The 20,571-nt window shown below is 33.6% G+C and overlaps 2 non-coding genes across 2 annotated transcripts; both read left to right on the top strand.

The window, feature by feature from the left end:
- Positions 1-605: 605 nt before the first annotated feature.
- Trnak-uuu (transfer RNA lysine (anticodon UUU)) lies at positions 606-697 on the top strand. The gene is given in 2 exon segments: positions 606-642; positions 662-697. It is a non-coding gene; the product is annotated as a tRNA-Lys (tRNA).
- A 353-nt stretch (positions 698-1,050) lies between these two features.
- Positions 1,051-1,142, top strand: Trnak-uuu (transfer RNA lysine (anticodon UUU)). Its single transcript is given in 2 exon segments — positions 1,051-1,087; positions 1,107-1,142. It is a non-coding gene; the product is annotated as a tRNA-Lys (tRNA).
- Positions 1,143-20,571: the final 19,429 nt, after the last annotated feature.

Below are 20,571 nucleotides of genomic sequence, written 5' to 3'. Positions count from 1 at the left end.
TGTTATTTTTCCGGATTGCGCCAGAGATTTACGTGCCTACATAGCTCAGTCGGTAGACCATCAAACTTTTAAGAACATTATCATAAAGTCATCTGGGGGTCTTGAGTTCTAGCCCCCTATGTGGCCAACTGACTTTTTTGCATTTTTATTACTATCATTCTGTTTTCTTTACATCCAACATATACGACGATGTATGATTTATTTATTTTTTTTTATTTTCTTGTTTTTATTGTTATTTTTTCGGATTGTGCCAAAGAACGACGTGACTACATAGCTCAGTCGGTTTTTCTTCACATCCAACATATACGACTTGATGTATGATTAATTTGTTTTTATTTCTTTTATTGTTTTGATGTTATTGTTCCGGATTGTAGCAAAGATCGGCTGGCCTACATAGCTCAGTCGGTAGACCATCAGATTTTTAAGAACATTATCATAAAATCGTCTTGGGTTCGAGTCCCCATCTGGGCTAATGACTTTTTTGCATTTTAATTACTATCAGTCTGTTTTTCTCCACATCCAACGTACACGACGTAATGTGTGATTGTTTTTTTTCTTTTCTTGTTTTTGTTGTTATTTTTCCGGATTGTGACGAGGGTGGAAGGACCTACATAGCTCAGTCGGTAGAGCATCAGACTTTTAAGAACATTATCAAACAGTCATCTGAGGGTCTGGGGTTCAAGTCCCCATGTAGGCTACTGGCTCTTTTGCATTTTAATTACTATCAGTCTGTTTTTCTTCACATCCAATATATACGACTTGATGTATGATTGAGTTTTTTTATTTCTGTTCTTGTTTTTGTTGTTATTTTTCCGGATTGTGCCAAAGGCGGACGGCACAACATTGCTCAGTCGGTAGAGCATCAGACTTTTAAGAAATTATCATAAAGTTATCTTAGGGTCTGAGGTTCAAGTCCCCATGTGGGCAGCTGACTTTTTTGCATTTTAATTACTATCAGTCTGGTTTTCTCCACATCCAACATATACGCCGATGTATGATTGATTTTTTTTTTTTTTTGTTATTTTTCCGGATTGTGCCGAAGATCGACGGGCCTACATAGCTCAGTCGGTAGAGCAGCGGACTTTTAAGAACGTTATCGTAAAGTCATCTGAGTGTCTGGGGTTCAAATCCCCATGTGGGCTGCTGACTTTTTTGCGTTTTAATTTGTATCAGTCTGCTTTTCTCCACATCAAACATATACGACGATGTATGATTGATTTGTTCTTTTTTTCTTTGCTTGTTTTTGTTGTTATTTTTCTTGAGTGGGTAAAGATTTACGGGCCTACAAACCTCAGTCGGTAGACCATCAGACATTTAAGAACATTATCATAAAGTCATCTGAGGGACTGTGGTTCAAGTCCCCATGTGGGCTACTTACTTTTTTGCATTTTAATTACTATCGATCTGTTTTTCTCCACATCCAACATATACGACGATGTGTCGTTGATTTTTTTTCTTGTCTTGTTTATGTGGTTATTTTTCGGGGGTGTGTAAAGATCGAGGGGCTTACATAGCTGAGTCGGTAGAGCATCAAACTTATAAGAACGTTATCATAAAGTCATCCGACGGTTTGGGGTTCAGGTCCTCATGTGGGCTACTGAATTTTTTTTCATTTTGATTACTATCAGTCTGTTTTTCTTCACATCCAACATATACGACTTTATTTATGATTGATTTGTTTTTTTTTCTTTTCTTATTTTTGTTGTTTATTTCCCGGATGGTGCCAAATATCGACTCGCCCATAGTCGTCCCCAACAAGAAATCCATGGCAAACGACTGTTGCGATACCGCCAAGTTATCTGCAGCGCTTATCACAACAAGTGGTGCGTACTGGAGATTTCGAGAGATTTGTTGTCACCCAGACTCCAGGCAACACTGCCAGCTATTTTGAGTAAGTAATCGCTAATAATTGCTTGTTATGGAGCTCTTAGCCAGATATTGGTATTGTGATACGTTCAATTTATGATAGATTCTTGGCATGTATTGAAGTTGTGAAACCGGGGCCACAATAAGACTGTTTCTTCTGGCGTGCCTTCCGTTCTTTTGAGACAAAGGTGTGTGTTAAAATGATATACATATAGATAGGCAGGCAATTAGTTTTCATATTTTTTATGTTGAGGTGGATGACATTAACTTCTCGTACATACTGTTAAAATGAAATAGAGAATAATCTCTCTTGTTTTTCCTAGACTATAGATTAATGTCTGATGTTTAGATTCAATACGAATCAATGCCATAACTGTGAGAATTTTAGTCCGAAAGTGTTTTATTGTTACCTTCGAAAATCCTCGAATTATGATAATTCATAGTAATTATATTAGAGAAAGATATATGCGGCACAATCACATTGATACACTCTTTTTTATCAGATCACCGAAGCAAAGTACTAAATTGAGTGATCATTTGGGAATTCCAAGTGATGCACGTGCTCTCTGCGTGACATTGTTTCATGTCGTCTAGCGCTTACAATTCCCGCAGGATTCAAGCAGTGCTATTCAGGAGAGGTGTAGTCGGAATTGCGCAACCTTTGCCTCACAATACCTCGCTTAGCTATCCTTACAATCCACTCTCTTTCAAGGCGGATAGGATACTTATAAAGTGAGATAGGATGATATATTTCAATTTTATATACAGAGATAGACAATACTATGTTGTCGTGCGTATTCGTCAATAAATCGTTTACTAGCGGACAAATGTTCGCAAACAGTAAATAGATGAATAATTACCTCGTTGCTCACGATAGAAAGACATTCATCTTTAACGAAATCTCGTGCGAAAATTCTATTAGACTGAAATCGATTTAACATCAAGCGAGAATGTTTTTTTTTTTTTTTTTTTAAAGAAAGCAGGAATGTATCAGGTATTTTTTGGTTTTGTTTTTAGTTTTCTTTGTTGATGTCTGTCCATAGGGTTTTGTTATCCAGTGTCGATGTTAGTCACACCGGAAGTAGAAGAATCCGGATTGCAGGAGTGGATCGAATGGTGTAGGCCGTAGATTTAGTCAATGCGGATGAACTACTGCAGGAGACTTTCGAATAATAAATGAAAATGCTTCAGATGAAAATCTGTATGGCTTTATTTTTGTTCTTTTATTGGTTTGCAGTCCACAGACTTTTGTCATTCAATATTAAGTCGTTGCAAGAGTACAAGTAAAACAATTTTGGATTCCGGAAGTGAATTGACTAACACTGGACGTTCACGGAATTTATTCAATAAAATACATTCTTGAAACGAATTCAGAGACGACAAAAAGAAAAAAAAAAGCTCCCAAAACAAAACATTTACATTTTTATAATAATAAAGATCCAGTTATAGTCCCAAATGTGTTCTCTTTCTGACTTCCAGTTACATTCCACAGACGATACGACGGTGACAATCAAAAAACGGGCCCTTATGATTAAGGATTATCTCTATCTCAGATAAAGTGAAATTCCATCTTTTTCTCGTGTTGAGAATGGTTTTCCTATCCGCTTAAGCATGTACAATTATTCAGCCAGATGGACAGCAGAAACCAGAAGTAAAAAAATGTATTCACTCTTGAATATACTAGCAGAAATCATTCAATTTACCCACTCTTTTTCGTGTTCGTTTTAATCGCGTCTTTCCCAATTATTTAATGCCTTTATACGCTCTCACATTTACAGTTTGTTACGACTTAAAAATTGACTGCTAGTTTTCAATTATTAACAAACCGGAAAACAGTGGGACAATCTACTTTTAGAAAAGTTAATGAGAGTTTTACTAATTTCGTCTTATTTGATTTCCTTGTTTTATTTTTATGATTGCAGTCGATCATGTAACCGACATGTTTGCAATTAAATTTTCTCTGTGTTTATAAATAGTGGATTTCTATTAATTTCAACACCTGTGTAGTGTCGAGCGTAAACACTGGTCTGAACGATACAATCTCTATCTTCGGGAACTAGAGAGTGCGCCAAACATGGCTACCAAGCAAAAAATTCTAAATTTTTCTTTATGTAGGCTTTAGTATAAGCCGAAAATGAGATATTTTAAAGAAATAAATATGCATTTAAAAATAAAAATACTGTGCGTGTCTGATCTTTTAACTGTCATGTTTTCAATTTAATTTTCACCGTGTTTAGAAACAGTGGATTTCCATAAATTTCAATAATATATATATATATATATATATATATATATATATATATATATATATATATATATATATATATATATATACTAGCATGGGTGCCCGGCGCTGCCTGGATGTTTGGAGGTGTATGTTGAGCAAAAAAAGTTTGACCCCTATCATGACCCCTTAACATTTATTGGTTTGGGCTCAAATCAAGTTATTAAGTTAGATCTATTTTCAAGGAATCTATACCTAAAATTTCATATGTTTAGACCCAAAATTATCGGAGGAGTTTGGTAGAGTTCACAAATGTCAAATCGTTGAATTTTGACCACTTAACAGCCAAATTTCTGGCCGAAAACCGATCACAAAGATTTTCCCAAATCTCAGAACCCTGTATTTCGAGTCTAGACTTAAAATTGACAGATTTATTGCGTAGGGAAATGTACACACACAGACACACACACACGTTCAATTATATATATATATCATGTAGCTGTTTTATTGCTTTTCATTATTCATCAAGACATCGTCAGGAATCTATAAGATTTGGTTGTGCTGAAAGGGTGAGTGCTAGAAGTGCAGTAGTCGGAAAACGGCTGATGCGTGCGAAGCCGTTTGTGCCCGGTGAGAAGGGTGGAAGTGTCTAGTTTTGAAGTTAAGATAGGGTCAGAAAGAGGAAGGGGTTGCGATAAACATTTTCAAATGTTTTTGCTGGTTTTAAAAGTAACAATATTTAGGACAAGTGTCTGCTTCTTATATATTCCGCTTCCAAAATTTTTAATCTTTTAACATTGGTGTCATGGTGTATTATTTATGTGTTGCTAACTAAAATGTCTTTAATTTAGGAGGTAGCAGTTATGTATTTTCTGTAAATGTTGTAATATAGCGCTAGATTCTATTTTATGCATGGTAAGGCGACGGGATAACGTAGTCGTTGTGTAACCGACTACTTTTTTTTGTTATTATAGGAGTTACACTCTCCAAGCAGGCATTTAGGCTTATAGATGACGTTGGCTCGTTCTCGTGGTTTGAAGATAGAGGAGACACTGTTTTTTAAAACAATATTTTGGACGTTTTAATTTTTATAATCTAATATATAAAAGGCTATATGTCTGCCTGCCTGTCTCCATATTTTATAACTCAATCTCATCCGGAAGTAAAAGTCGAAGAGCGACGCTAGGGGCTCAAATGATTGGACTTTTTATGAACCGTTGTTTTGTGGTTCTTTAGCCGTTTTGAATAGTTTTTAAGGGATAAAATCGGGTGAAAATTGCAACATTCAGCTTAGTTTATTTTTAATTTTTATTTTTAATCAGTCCATATGTGTCTAAATCTAAACATGGTTACTTAGAACTGCACACCCGTGGAACATTGTTCCGCTAGGCTGTTTTCCAGCTGGCTACAATATGGCTGTCTTCAAGTCTAATGTAAGCAAGATATTATTGAGCCGTCTCCTTAAATAATCAAATTATAGCCAATTTCCACTACTAAAATTATTATGCTGTTTTCCTGATGACTATCGTACACCCATTAATAGTTATCTTCGAGTGGACTTCAGGTTTTGATAATATGGTACCCCCCCTTTGAAAAAACATAATCTTTTGATATATCTATTTTGGTGTTAATCATGTATTTTAATAGTATTTATACTTGCCTGATATACACTATATAAGCATTTACTTAATTAATGAATAAACTTTATTTATTTCATAATATTTTGGTTTTAAACATATATTTTTTATAGTTTTATGTGATATATTATTCTAGTGCAAATGATTAGCCTTTAATGAAATAAAAAAATAAATTATTGTCTCCAAAACGATCATACGTTGTTTGGTCGATGATGTCAAATTCTTGGAGCCTAAGCAATCATTATACATACTCACAAAAAAAGACAAAAAACATACATGCCCCTTTCGATTAAAGACTAAATCGCATTAATAAAACTAACATAATGCATTCCGATGGAAGCCAATAGGGCAAGAGGGTGACAAGTAGAGATAGCATTTTTGTCAGGGGAGCACCATGTTCATCTCACGAGTTCGTATGACCCTCACCTGTGTCTCCTCGAAGTTGGCGCATGCAATAAGAGCCATCCTCTGGGCAACAACTTTAGTGAGCCGGCTAAACTGGTAAGATTACTCGGTGGGGTCTTTAATCCTCCGGTGAGTCTTGAAACAGGCCGTACCAGTCCTACTGGTTGTGCAGACTGGCTCCCAGCGAAACGAGCAGAAAAGATGATTCAGTTATCTACTAGTTGTGAAGACGAAGACTGCAAACATCGTGAAACGCTCTAGAGCATGGGTATGTCATCATAAGTAGTTCTGGTCATCGACTTCAGTTTTCCAGAGTGTCTTAATAACGGTTTTCTGTACTACTTTGGTCAAAGCTTCCAAGCCCGAGAGATTAGGAGTGCCCCTATGCAAGTGCCTTCTCACTATACAATTATTTATACACAGGTCTGTTTTAGAAACCTATTATAAGCATCGATATGTAAACGCACGCATTCGTTACCGACTCTCTCTCTCTTTCTCTCTCTGTATATTATATATATATATATATATATATATATATATATATATATATATATATAAACAACTACTTCATTTACTCATATAAAATTAATATACGAAAGTATAGATTTATGCGTAAACTTTAAGTATTTACTTCAAAAGTGCTCAATACGTAGGTAGAGCTAGTTAGTAATTTATAAAATATATATGGCGATTAAGCTACACTGAATATTCGGCGTTTCATCCACTCTAGGATTCCTCAGGCTTATGCGCGAATTCTGTGGTTGCTTATCGTTTTTATATGCTCCTCTTCTATTGATGGTTTAGTTAGCCAATCAGCTGTCTAGTATCCACCACGCCCCTTCTTATCAGCCAATGAGCATGCATTTTATCGGACAAAGGATCTGTTTTAAAACTAGGTTAGTGTTTTTTTTTCTGTTAGTTTATATATAAATATATATATGTGTACATACATATATGCACATATATATGCATATATATATATACATATATATATGTGTCATCGTTTATGTATATTCATGTTTATTTAATTTATTTATTTGTTTATTTTCTATTGTTTTTGTTAGTTTTAAAACTATTTTGTATCGCTATCCTAGAGTAAATTTTATTTTTTGAACACAGTTATTTGCTATTTCTCTTCTACAGTTTAATAGGTGTTGGGGTTCTTTAAAGTACAGGATAGCAATTTTTTCATGAAGGCATAATCTACATGGGTCGTCTAGATGCCTACACATGGTAGCTTGTCTTATTATTTTCCATTCGACTACCGGCGAATGTCCGCTTTCTTTGAGTTCCCAGTATTTATTCGCTAGTGTTGTTTTTATACGGTGTTTTTTATGGTTGAATGCACTTCTATGGTAATAGTATCGGGTGTTGAAATCTAGGGAAGTCATGCCTACGTAATATTTCTTGTTATTCGGGTTTTCTTTCACAAATATTGTTGCCTGATAAACTACGATTTTAGTTAGACATTTATTTTGAAGTGGGCAAAGTGTGCGGTGTCTAAAGTTGCATTTATCTTGTTCGTTATTAGTATTTTTATTTCTAGTATGGTTGTTCTTGTTGGTTTATTATTATTATTATTATTATTATTATTATTATTATTATTATTATTATTATTATTACTATTATTACTATTATTATTTCTGCTAGTCTTAGTTTTATTTTTGTCATGGTGTTTACTTTTTCATTGTTTATTTTCTTGTTGTTTACATTGTTTTTATTTAATATTTTGTTATTATATGCGTTAATTATCATCTCTAAATTTTCGCAACAACTGTAAGATAACTTTAAGTTATTTTTATTTAAGATTTTGTGTAAGGGGTTGGTTGCGGGAAAGTGTTTTTCAATAAGATCTAGAAATTTCTTGCCAAGTTTTGTTTTTAACATTTGATTGTATGGGGCCGTATACCAAATTATAGTTGTTTTTCTTCTATTTTTAATTTTATTATAGTTATTGGTGTTTTGTTGCTTATAATTGATATCGATATTTTTGTATCCACTATTTTTTAGGGCTGTTTTGTAGATATTGGTTGACCTGTTAAATGCATTTTCATCGCTTGAGTTATTACTGAGCCTACTTACGATCGAGTTAAGAATCTGTTTTATAATTGATGATGGGTGATTGGACTTAGGGTTTACGTATATTGGAGTAGCGTTATCTTTTAAGTATGGTTCATATGTGTTTTTATCTAAATTTAACGTGACGTCTAGGAAGTTTGTTATTTTTATGTTAGCTGATACGTCTGCTTTTAGGCCTAATTTTTTCATTTCCTTGTGTAGGATTTTTTAAAAGTTATCTCCCTTGACTTTGTAGGAGTTTGTTTTATTATAGGTAGTCCGTCATCTCTATATAAGCCGATATCCGTAGTATCAAATATGCTTGTGAGGAAGCCTTCTATCTAGCGGGTTGAAGCATTCGATCTGGGCAGTTCTCGGAAGTTCACTCTCCCATTACTTGCTCCAGTATTTAGAATGCAGACCCCTTGACCAGGCAATGCCCGCGAGACTATTGAAAAAGAGACGCTGGGTCTAGTTTATCCAGCGACAAAATGTCACCGTTTTATACATGGAAGAATATTTATATTACAAACCCTAAATCTTTTAAATTTCTTCTTGGCCTTCGGGCCAAGATCTGTTCTGCTGCTGCACTTGACCTTTTCCGTCCTCGGTCAGTGGCAGAGAAGTCCTCCATAACGGACACTATTTTTATTTTTGTTCCTTTAGGGAGCTGGATTTTCCTCACAATAAAAACCAACCTTGTGTCAAATTCTGCGCTCGTGGGGAAGCAAGCAAATGGGTCGAAGAAGAGTCTGTCTGTCTGCATATACAGCTAATAGATTAAACAGATGAGAAATCGTTCTCCTATACTATAACTATGATATGAAGTATATTACGTCTTCAATGATTGGCCATGCTGACGGATTGTATAGATTAATACCGAAATCTGTGAGATGCCATTGTAACACGGGAATCGCCTCTCAACAAACAGAAGCTGAGGTGATTAGCACACTGTGTATTACGTTAATAGAACTTCTAGTGCTACTAGTAGAGATAAAAACAATACCGACGGACGATTATTGAACAAAAGACAATGAACAAATGAAGACGTTTTTAAATCTTCTTAATAAATTAATTAAGGATATTTAGAAAAAACGGGAAATACTAAACTACTTATAATAAACGACGTAAAAAAGGTGACGTAATTACATTAATGACTAAAAAAAGAAGATTAAAAATAATAGTAGAAGTTAAGCTGAAATAGTAGTCAAAATAAAGACATAACGTAAATAAATGATGTGTATAAAAAAGAAACCAAACATGTAGTACTAATAGTAGTAGTGGTAACAGTGAAAACTTAGAAAACATAGTGAGGAGCTGATGCAAATAAATAATCATGGCTTCCACGTAGTTTCAAAGAGACGATGGGCGCCCGCTATAATGATGGATGCACATGTAACTGTGAAGCAAAGTGTTCGCAATCCCCTACAAAACTCTTACGGGTTCGACACTGCTTGATTCCAGTGACAAGACGACCAAAGACAATGCCGAGATAAGCGGGCAACACGCACAACACCTGATATTCCTAAGTAGTCATCGATTTTAGTATCGGTTATACTTAATGTCGCTAAGGTGAATCAGTGTGTCAATGTGAGTATACCGTATATGAATAAATAAATGAAGTAAATAAAGAAGTAAGTGAAATTTGGAAATTACAGAACATTATAAAAATGCGAGTTCATTGCTGGACGCATGAATGAATATGTTTTTATTCATCACCGGCAAAGACGGGCGGGTCGTCTAGTATTATTTGAAAATTATAAAACCTTATCTTTATGATCCGCGCGGAATTCGCATAATTCTTACATTTGTAAATTCTTGTCAGTGTCAAATTCAAAAATAAAATAAATAAATACATAAATACAAGTTTCATCTTCAGTATTAAATTCTTTTTTCTAAATCAAAAGGGGTTGCCCACACGATGCACGTGTAAAGTTCAATCATTCTTGAAGTGTGAGCTGAATGTGCTGTAGGGATATGCAGCTGTTCGGAGATGGTTTAGAAAATTTATAATGCGCAGATTTCAGCGTCGATTATGCAAATCACCCTGTAAGACATTCCGAACTGAATAGTGATCTCTTGAATATTAATCATGAAGAAAAAACACAATATAAAACCAGGTAACCCGCAAAGATATTGCAGAGAAATACGTTTCATGTTGAAAGTTCCGAAGAAATACGTTTCGCCTTGAGAGTTGCAAAGAAATAAATTTCATGTTGAAAGTTTCGAAATATGAATTTCATAGTAGAAGTTCCAAATAAAACGTTTACCGTTTACGTTAAGAGAGATTAAGAGAGCCAAACAAATACATTTCCTGTTAGATGTTTTTTAAAAATAAATTCCATGTTTGAAGTTTTAAAAATACATATGTGACAATTTCCACAAATACACATCGACTGGGTGTTCTATAGAGACGGCGAACTTGAAATTAACACCTCTATTTCTTTAATTGCAGATTTAGCAACTATCGGTTATTTTAAGTCCAGTTTGTTTTGGCAATTCACCATGAAGAGACTGGCCCATGAACAGCGTTTGTAAACTGTGCAAATTTATTTTGATAACTTACGGTTCAGTTCGAACAACACATCGTGCATTACGCAGGTTTTATGGTGCTCATAATCGACTATCAGAACAGTTAATCAGAGAAACTGTAAATTATTTTCAAACTACATTAACTGTAAATGATTATACCCATCCTGTAAGTCGTCGTCCAGTGCACACACAACAGGCGATTGCTATTGTACAGCGTAGTGCTGCTGATGATACAAATGTGTTAATTTGACAACGTGCTCAACAGTAACATTGCAGCCCTTTGACGTTATCGAAAATTTCGCTTAAAAATCTTGGTTTGCGGGCTTACAACATTTAGTTAAGAACTGAATCCAAATGATCATCGTTCGCGTCCTTAATCTAGTCCCATCAAGTGCGGTTGCAGCCGAGATTAAACTCTCTACACGAGTTTGTAGTGTAATATAAATCTTGTCCATAGCTGAATACTTGATGCTTCGCCAGGGGCTATCAAGGGTATTTTTATCGTAACGCCATCACTAGATGGGGTGCTTACCACGGCTTAAGAGAGTCCTATCAACCCTAAAGAGAAGGATAGACCGCGTCAGTTTCTCAATCCAATATTTTACCTAGAGGTAGATACAGCGCTTGCCATCCCAACTGGTCACCGATCTGGTACTGGCCAGGCTCAACGTTGCTTAACTTTTGTGATCTGACGAGAACCAGTGTGTCAATATGATTGTGCCGTATATACGTGCATCTAGTGAATGGATCGAAAGGAACGTTATCATTAATCCACAACTTTTCTTTTCAATATTTTCTTCAGTGATGAAGAACATTTTAGGTTCAATGGTATTGTCAATAAACAGAATTGCCGAATTTGTAGCGATGATAATCTACAAGCCATGATCGAAAAACATTATTACACCCTGAAAAGGTCACTGTTTGGTGCGTTTTATGGCTGGTGGAATCAGTGGTCCACATGTCTTCAAGTTCAACGTAAACAAGTTCTTGATGAACTGCCCCTCTAAGTAATCCAATTTACAAAACTCCCACTACTCATGTTTACTACGCGATAATTACATTGACTAATGCATACCCATCAACCCTTATCCTCTAGTGGCTTCCGGGCCTTGATAAGTAGTGATTCCTGTGTAAAAAATGTGATGACAGTAAGAACGTAACAGTAAACGGCGAGCAATACTAAACAATGATTAACAACTTATTTTTGTTTCAATTAGAAAGAATTAAGGTTGCAGATATGGTGTTTCAGCAGAACAAAACTACATGCCACACATCGCGCAATACGACCAAGAGAAACATTTGATGAACGATTAATTTCACGAAATAAGCCATCAAATAATCACGTTGATCGTACGATTTGACCTCATTAGATTAGTTTCTTTCGGGAATGTGTAAAATTCAATGTAATCGCTGATAAACCAAGCACAATAGAACACTTACAAAACGATAGGCGACGTGTTATTGCCGAAATACAGCCTAATTCAATGCGTAAAGTTTATAAAAATTGGGCATCTAGATTACGCGATATACGCGCCAGCTGCGGAGGCCATATACCGGAAATTTTAGTTATAAATACCAAATATTAGCTTTTGGAGTAAACCACATATCATATAATAAAAATATTTTTATCTGAGTTATTTTATGTTACAGTTCGCCGTCTCTAAAAAAAACACACTATCGTAAACCTTAAAGAACTCCAACATATATTTAACGGTAAGAGAGAAATAGTGAACAACTGTGTTCACAAGGTAAACTTACTCTAGGATAGCAATACATAAATAATTTAAAATTAATAATATAAAAATAATTATAATAAATAAATAAAATAAACATATATATTCATGTAATAAATAATTTTATAAATAAAACGAGCATAATATCCGAAATCTAAACCAAACCACAAAATAACGTATCTAATCACACCTAGATTGAAAGTAAGTCAGTTTTCGATACACAAAAGTATATAACTAACTCTTTCCCATAAAACACGCAAAGGGAAAGAGTGAACCTGAGGTCAACTGTACCTTTGTCCTGTAAGTGTCCAATCATTGGCTGATTAGGATGGGCGCAGTTACAACTAAAAAACTGATTGGCTTACTAGCAAATTCAATCCCATATGTTCATATAAAATGTCTAATCTTATTGTTATTGTTAGTTGGGGATATGTTTGTGTACGATATTTTTAATGTTTTTTGTTTTTAATTTAAAGTTTGGTTGTATTTGATTGCAGTATAATATTCTATTGTTTGGAATGCAATATTGAGTGATACTATTATTATTGGTATTTTTTTAATTTATATATTTACTAGCCTTCCCCTGACCCGGCATTAACCAGAAATTCAGGGTAAATAACGAATTTCAATGCACAAGCTAGAATTAATGGTGAATAATACTACATAATACTGAAGTTAGCAATATTAATATGAAAATCAATTATAACAAAAATTATAAAGTATTAGTAAGAATAACAATAATAAAATTACCCCCACCACAATCACTACCAACAACAATAACAACACCAATAATAATAATAATAATAATAATAATAATAATAATAATAATAATAATAATAATAATAATAATAATGTTATAGTTTCACATCATTTAGTACCACGCTAAATAGTCCAGAAAGGTCTAGGAGAATAGAAAGACCAAGGAGAGAAAGCACTATATATATATATATATATATATATATATATATATACGAAAAGTGCTATTTTTAAATATGAGTTTCAAATTTTATTCAATGTTGCAATAAAAACAATTGAATCATTTCTTCTTAACGAAAAAGTATTTTAGAGGGGGAATATGCCACTCTCTAGGCAGGCAACAAGAACAATATCACAATCATCACCACCACCCCCACCATCATCAGCAACAATAACAACACCAACGACAACAACAACGATCCGTATTCTGCAGAAGTATTTTTTAATGTTGTTAAACAGTCCTGTAGCAATAAAAAAAATTCAGAGGCATATGAGTATGTAGGGCTTTGAATAAAAATACATGATGATTTCCGGTTTTGTGTGTGGATATAATTTACTGAGGGTTAAATATTTACAACTACCTATATGAGATTATGTATTTCATGGAGTGAGTCAAAAAAAGATAAATTGAAGTATTTATCAAACGGTGGCGAAACGCGCGTATTTATGCGTGGAAACATGCTGATATATTTGCTTGAAATGGTGTGTTAAAAATCTGCATAGGAGTTGTTTTTTCTGTATCATCGAACATGGCACGGGAAAATCGCCTTTGAGACAAACACATGTTACATGATAAGGGCTGCCCCCTTTTCATGTAAGTATAAAAATAGAGAGATTTAGTTAAAATGAAAATGAAATAGAATAGATGAAATTCGAATCTCGTAAATTAGGTTTAGAAATAGATTACGAGATAGAATTAGAAAATGGAATGTAAAACAAACCATTGTTTAGCTTAGAGATAAAATAGTTTCAAGAAAAGAATGTGCGTTGTCAATTCTGTTATGAAAAATTCAATTGAGGAATGCAACTATACAAGATAATTTAATAAACATGTTTTTAACATATTGGAAAAATAGGTTACTGAGAATATAGGTTAAAATTCCTTTTGTAAACAAAGGAAAAAGTTTTGGACACACATGTCCAGAACACGTGAAAGAAGACACATGTTTTAACATGTGTATGACGTCATGGAAAATGGGAAGTTCTAGATATAGTTAGAAACTTGAGAGAAAGAAGGAGAAACTGGGGGAGAGTCAGAGAGAGCCTGAGGACGACAGACGACAGTCCAGACATGGACATTCGAACGTCTAGAAGCGAGACGGTACTTTTGAAACTTAGAATGTGAAGCTTTGAATTCTTGACTCAGAAAACCACGGCCGGTCGTGAGAAGAAATAAACCCATCATGTGTTTTTATAAACGTCGTCTTTGTGTTGTAATTCCACGAAAAGGTAAAGTGAAAATTGTTATTATATGTCTTGTATATCATGTGGTTTAAAATGTCTTTACATACACGTCTCGACATCTCATATCTACAATGTGAACTCTACATCTCATATCTACACTAAGACTGTCTGAACACTATCTCCTCACTCTAAGATCTTCTATTACACATCTAAGTATGAACATTATATATATATATATATATGAATCGTCATAAAACGAACAATCTCTCTTACAACATCTAATATCTAAGTCTCTCAACATCCCTCTCTCTCTCTCACTAAGACTCTCTTTCTAAGACACACTCTTAATAAGAAAACCTATATAACACACACACATACATATTGCCCGTCTAGCCGCACTTATGAGCTGTGAAACAGCGAAACAGTAATGTATGTGGATTACTATATATATATATATATCGATCTATCTATATATATGTATATATATATATATGTGTGTGTGTGTGTTTTGAAAAAATGAATTCTATAACATTTGACAAATTAAAATAACCTTACGAAAAACGTACAAGCATGTAAAGTTTTAATTGTTATTAATTTTAATATTTTAGGTGGTCTTTCTCTCTTTCTCAAGAAAAGTATAAAAATTAATGAAAATATAACCGTTGAAATAAACTGTGATTTATATACAGCGTTCCTCCTTTTTCCTATTTTTTCTGTTTATGTGAAATCTCTATACAGAAAAAAATGAAAACAAAAAACTTTGCCTTTCAAAAAAAAAAAAAAGATCCCGTGAATTACGTTAAAAACAATATATTAATATTTCTTCAGTGAACAACGTTTAATTACAAAAACAGAAATTCTTGTAAGTCTTGAAAATAGTTATCCATATCAGATTTTTGGAAGTCCGATCGAATATCTCTATATATAATAAATTACAAGCAATTTTTTCCTGACTACAATTTATAACATTCTAAACAGATATTTTACATAGGAATTCAATATGGTCCCACAACTATTCAATATCCGATGTAAACTTTTCTACACATCCCCAGTCGATTTCATTACTTAAGATAAATTCCTATGAAATTTCTTAGAAAACAAACATTCTAAAATAAACAATACTGAACGGTGGTAGTGCGATATTCACTCACTAATTATTTTCTCCTTATCAGTTCTTCGGCGTAAGCTGTATCCTTTTCAAATTTGACAGCTTTTGCATACTCATCACCGTCCGTGTTTCGCATTTTCTCCTCATGCACTTAATATTAATTCTTTCGTTTTCCACTGTTTGAAATAGTGACCTCTCCCTAACTGATTTCCGGCTAATGTAATTGGCTGCTAAGCGAACTACGGCTAATTTCATTGGATATTCCCAGGCGTTCCCTAAAGTACACGATTATTGGAGTATGATATTTCCGAACGGTTACAGGCGTCTCCCATGAACACATCAACATGTCTTCACTCAAGAATCAATCACATACTATGGAAAAAAATCGAAACAAATTGAAACTTACAACAAATTAATCTAAGTACGTAGACGAGTAATTCATCTTACCTTTGCTACCATTTATTTATTATACATTTGCTTTGTTATTTTTTAAAGGAAAAATACTTAGTTTCATCTGTTTCGTATGCAGAAATGATTAATTTTCAATGGTTTATGTGCTAATTGCGTTGTAATATACAAAACACCTGACAACGGCAATAAGAAAATGCAATAAATCTTATTTACGAAAAAAAAAAAGAAAAAGGTTCGAAATAAGTTTAAACTAAAACCAAATAATACACGACTAATGTATATTGCTTTTAGTAACATTTATTTGCGATATATTTGTTTTCTTTTTTGGACGGATTTTTTTTTTTAGCTCTGTCACTTTTTCTTCGGTTGTTAGGATTAGGGTTAGGCTTATTTTTTCCGGAAAACTACTTAGTTTTACCACTTTGGTTTAGAAAATTATTAGATGAAAGTACACCCTATTTTGCAAAGGTAATCATACACATTTTAAGTCGTCCTATTATTTCACTGCGTTACTTTATGCATTCGGCAAGGATTAATTCCATACGATTTACGCGTTTATTATATTTTTAGAAACACAACACCAGACAATGACGATACAAATAAGATTCGACAGCTTTACTAAAAAAAAATCGTTTAAAATATGTTTTTAAAAATGAATCCACATACGTAAACGAGTAACTTATTTTGCCTTAGGTAGCTTTTTATTTATTATACATTTTTTACCGAAAATCTCGAACACATAATATCTAAAATTCAGGGAAAGTTGTGCACTTATAAATCCGTGCTAAAATAATAACTTTATTATTTAGAAATCCATTCTTAACATGGGGAGGTATGGTGCTTTGTACCTATTCTGTAGTTTGACCTTAAAATTTAATGAAAAACAGATATCATAAAATTTTAATTAAACTTGAAAATACTATTTAAAAAATAGCATGAATCAATAAGTGCACTAGCACCAAAAGTTTTATTCCTTCAGTGCAAAATTATCTGTTAAAACAGATAATTTTGCAGTGTTGTGACACTATTCTTGGATTTGGCCGAGTATATGGGAAGGTAGGTTGCTAACGTTAACGTTCGATCTCACCTGCAATTCCGTTTTTATTTTATTACTTTTAACACAACACACAAGTGATCGGCAACATATTTAAAAAAGGAAAGACACACACACAAAACATGCTGGAATATACAAAATAAACTTAATGTTAAACAAATTATAACAACGGACGTTGTAATGAACCGCAAAGTCCATTTGTTTTCTTTCGGTAAGATGCATTGTGGGATCATTAGCTGTTATTAAGAAATACACGCTTTTTCGGACATTAATAAACGTGAATTATGCACCGAATCCCAATTCGGTGCATAATTCACGTTTATTTTGTTATTTTTAAAATTGAATTAATTTCGCCTTGTTTTATTTTTTTTACTTGTCATACTAAAATTAACTTTAAGCTTTCCTGCCTTTTAGTCCGTATTATTTAACGGAGATACTTCTGCAGTTCATCAAATCAAAACAAAGTTGCTGCTAAAAAGTGCTCAATATCATGAGAATAGCAGGGGTGTTAAAACACAATTTCGTTTCTTCTCTTTGTCTTATATGGCCCGGGCAACATATACTGCTACGCCTTAAAATGCAGGCGATTACGTTTCCGTGTTTCATCCGTATAATGCTTCTGGAGTTTATATTTTTAGATAGTATTTAATTTTTATAGTATCTTTTGTTTATTAAATTGTTAGGTAAAAGTACAGAATAGTTTACAAACCGCCTAACAACAACCTAATGATGGGGAAGAACTGCCATCTATATGATGTGGGATTAGATACTGCGTCCCCTTAAACAAATGAAGATTATTCTTTTTTAGGGTGATTACGTTTTCGTATTTTTATCCATTTAGTACTTTAGCAGTTTACGATCGTGCTATTTTTATATAAGATTTTTACATTCAATTCAATTTCTACCGCATCTCTCGCTTATAAAATTGTTACGTTAAATTGCAGAATAGTTACCAAAATTCGCCTCCTAATTTGCTGCAGAATTTACGAGAACATTTTATCTCCGTTGTTCACGATGAAATTAGCATATAGTAAATAAAAAGTGCTCAATATCCTAAGTATGGCATGTGTGTCCAAACGGAACTTGATTTCTTCCTTCTGTTCGTTGTGGCCCAGAAAAAATAGTTTGATTGATTCTAACAGTTTTTACCCCCTTTAAACTCGTGTAGTGTTCTTTGTATGTCTTTTGTCTTTTTTTCAATTCGAATTGGCTGTAGTAAAGGTTATGGTTATGTTTGTTGGCATCCACATTTGGGTAAATTTTCAGTTTTAATCACGATGGCTATGACAACAATAGTCTTATTATTTTGACTCTCGAGCATATATCCGACACAGTTAGACGCAGTTAATCAACCGAGAACCACTTAACTCTGTATAAAAGCATATAAGATATCAACTCATACACACTCAAGAGTCAAAACAATGAAAAGAATACGCTGTTGTCCTAGCCCTATTAATCACTGCCGATTTTTTAAATAGTAGTATTAATACCAGTGTCATCCTGTCTATCAACCCGCATTGCACTTATACCTGTGATCTGGTTGCATCTAAAAATGGATACATCTAAAAATAATTGGAACTGTAAAACTTATGCACCGGGAAGATTTCTCTAAAGAATTAACAGGGAGAATAAAGAAATTTCATGAAAATTCATAAAGTTATCAAAAACTCAACGCTCAAAATGATTGAAATATAAAATTAATGTTTTAAGTACATTTTTTCTTTCTTTAGTCTTTCATTTCTGGCTCATATGTTAGGTTGGGTCGCATATTAAATTCTCAATTTTTTATTCGGTCCTCTCGGAGTGATTAAACGTGATTCCCATTGTCAGAGGCGTATTTTTTTTTTTAGAAAGAAAAAGCAAGGCAAGACATAAAAAAAACAAACTATTTTGCTTCAGGGCGTGAAAAGAGAGGAAGTTATTAGCTTTACATTTTTATTTTTTGGATTCTTGCAAAATAAAATAGAAATCACGAAGTTGTACGCATGCAAAAAATCATGCGGGAAGGAAATTACCACAGGCCTTACCTCCCCTTTCGCCCTCTATTCCCTTTCAAAATTATACATGGTATAAAACAAACAAACAAATGATATAGTTTATAAATTTAGATGATATCATGTGATATAATATTAAAGATTGCTCTGCGCATGCGTAGAATATGTAGACTAAAAGAATAATTCGTCGAATCGTGTATATTCGCATGCCTTTATGCAATCATGAATAAACACTTGTATAAAAATGTGTGTGTATATATATATATATATATATATATATATATATATATATATATATGCATATATATACCTAAAAATGTGTGCTGAAAACGAATATCGCATTTAAATTTTCCGCAAATAATTATTTTCCGGGTATTAAGCAAAAATATGTGTGCTTGTGCATACAACAATGGCCAGCACTTATACCATAAATAATCACATTGCTTAATACTCGGAAAAATACTTATTTGCGGATAATTTAAATACGGTATTCGTTTTCAGCACACCTGAAAACCTGTGTGAAAACAAGTTTTAATGATAGGTTTTGTGTTAGTCTACCAGGCCACGATTACTAAATAAACACTACCCCTAAAAAAATAACAGACCCCCCCCCCAAAAAAAAGATAGCTATAAAGTGGATGTTCATTTTACGTTAAATTAATATAGAAAAGTTATCCCATCTTTTTGAAACTATTATTTCTTCATTTGGTAACTCTCGTTTCCTGGAATTTTAAACGTTGTTTTCAGCACCCTCGAAAACCTCTAATAGTGATAATTCAAAAGGATTCTTTATGGGTGGAAAGATAAATATATCTAAGGTCAAATGAAAATTAATTCATACGGTATTACTGGAAGAATACTTAACATAATCAACTCTTTCTTGGAAAAAAAATCCAGATTGTCCTCGATGGTCGTACGTAAAACCAGCATGATATAAATGCGGATACGTTTAGAAGCCGACCCTTGAACCTTTATTATTCCTCTTATTCATAATGGACCTCCCTGATAATATTGTCTCCGAGATGGGTATATTTTCTGATCACAAAACGCTCTAAAACAGACATGAGGGGAAAACAAATGAGCACATATCGAAAGAAATGGCAGAATCATTAGAGAAAGACCTCCAGTCTACAGAGGAATAAATGGATGGTAACATTCAATGCTACCAAGACTCCAAACTCTTCAGCTTAACGTTCACAGGGAACATGAATTGGAACAGATATCCTGAGTTGCTGCGAAGAAGGTGGGTTCTATCTACCTTGCTAGAGGATTACTTACGCATGAGATTATCGTGTACATCTACAAGGTCACCATCCGCCCATCCCCCACTCTTTATCTGTGCCTAAACCTAAACATGGATTCCATGAACAAAGCTTCTTTATTAGAACT

This window comes from Euprymna scolopes, chromosome 10 (assembly GCF_053919585.1).
Source record: "Euprymna scolopes isolate OS-2025 chromosome 10, ASM5391958v1, whole genome shotgun sequence".
Taxonomy (NCBI): domain Eukaryota; kingdom Metazoa; phylum Mollusca; class Cephalopoda; order Sepiida; family Sepiolidae; genus Euprymna; species Euprymna scolopes.
This window is presented reverse-complemented; position numbering and strand designations above follow the sequence as displayed.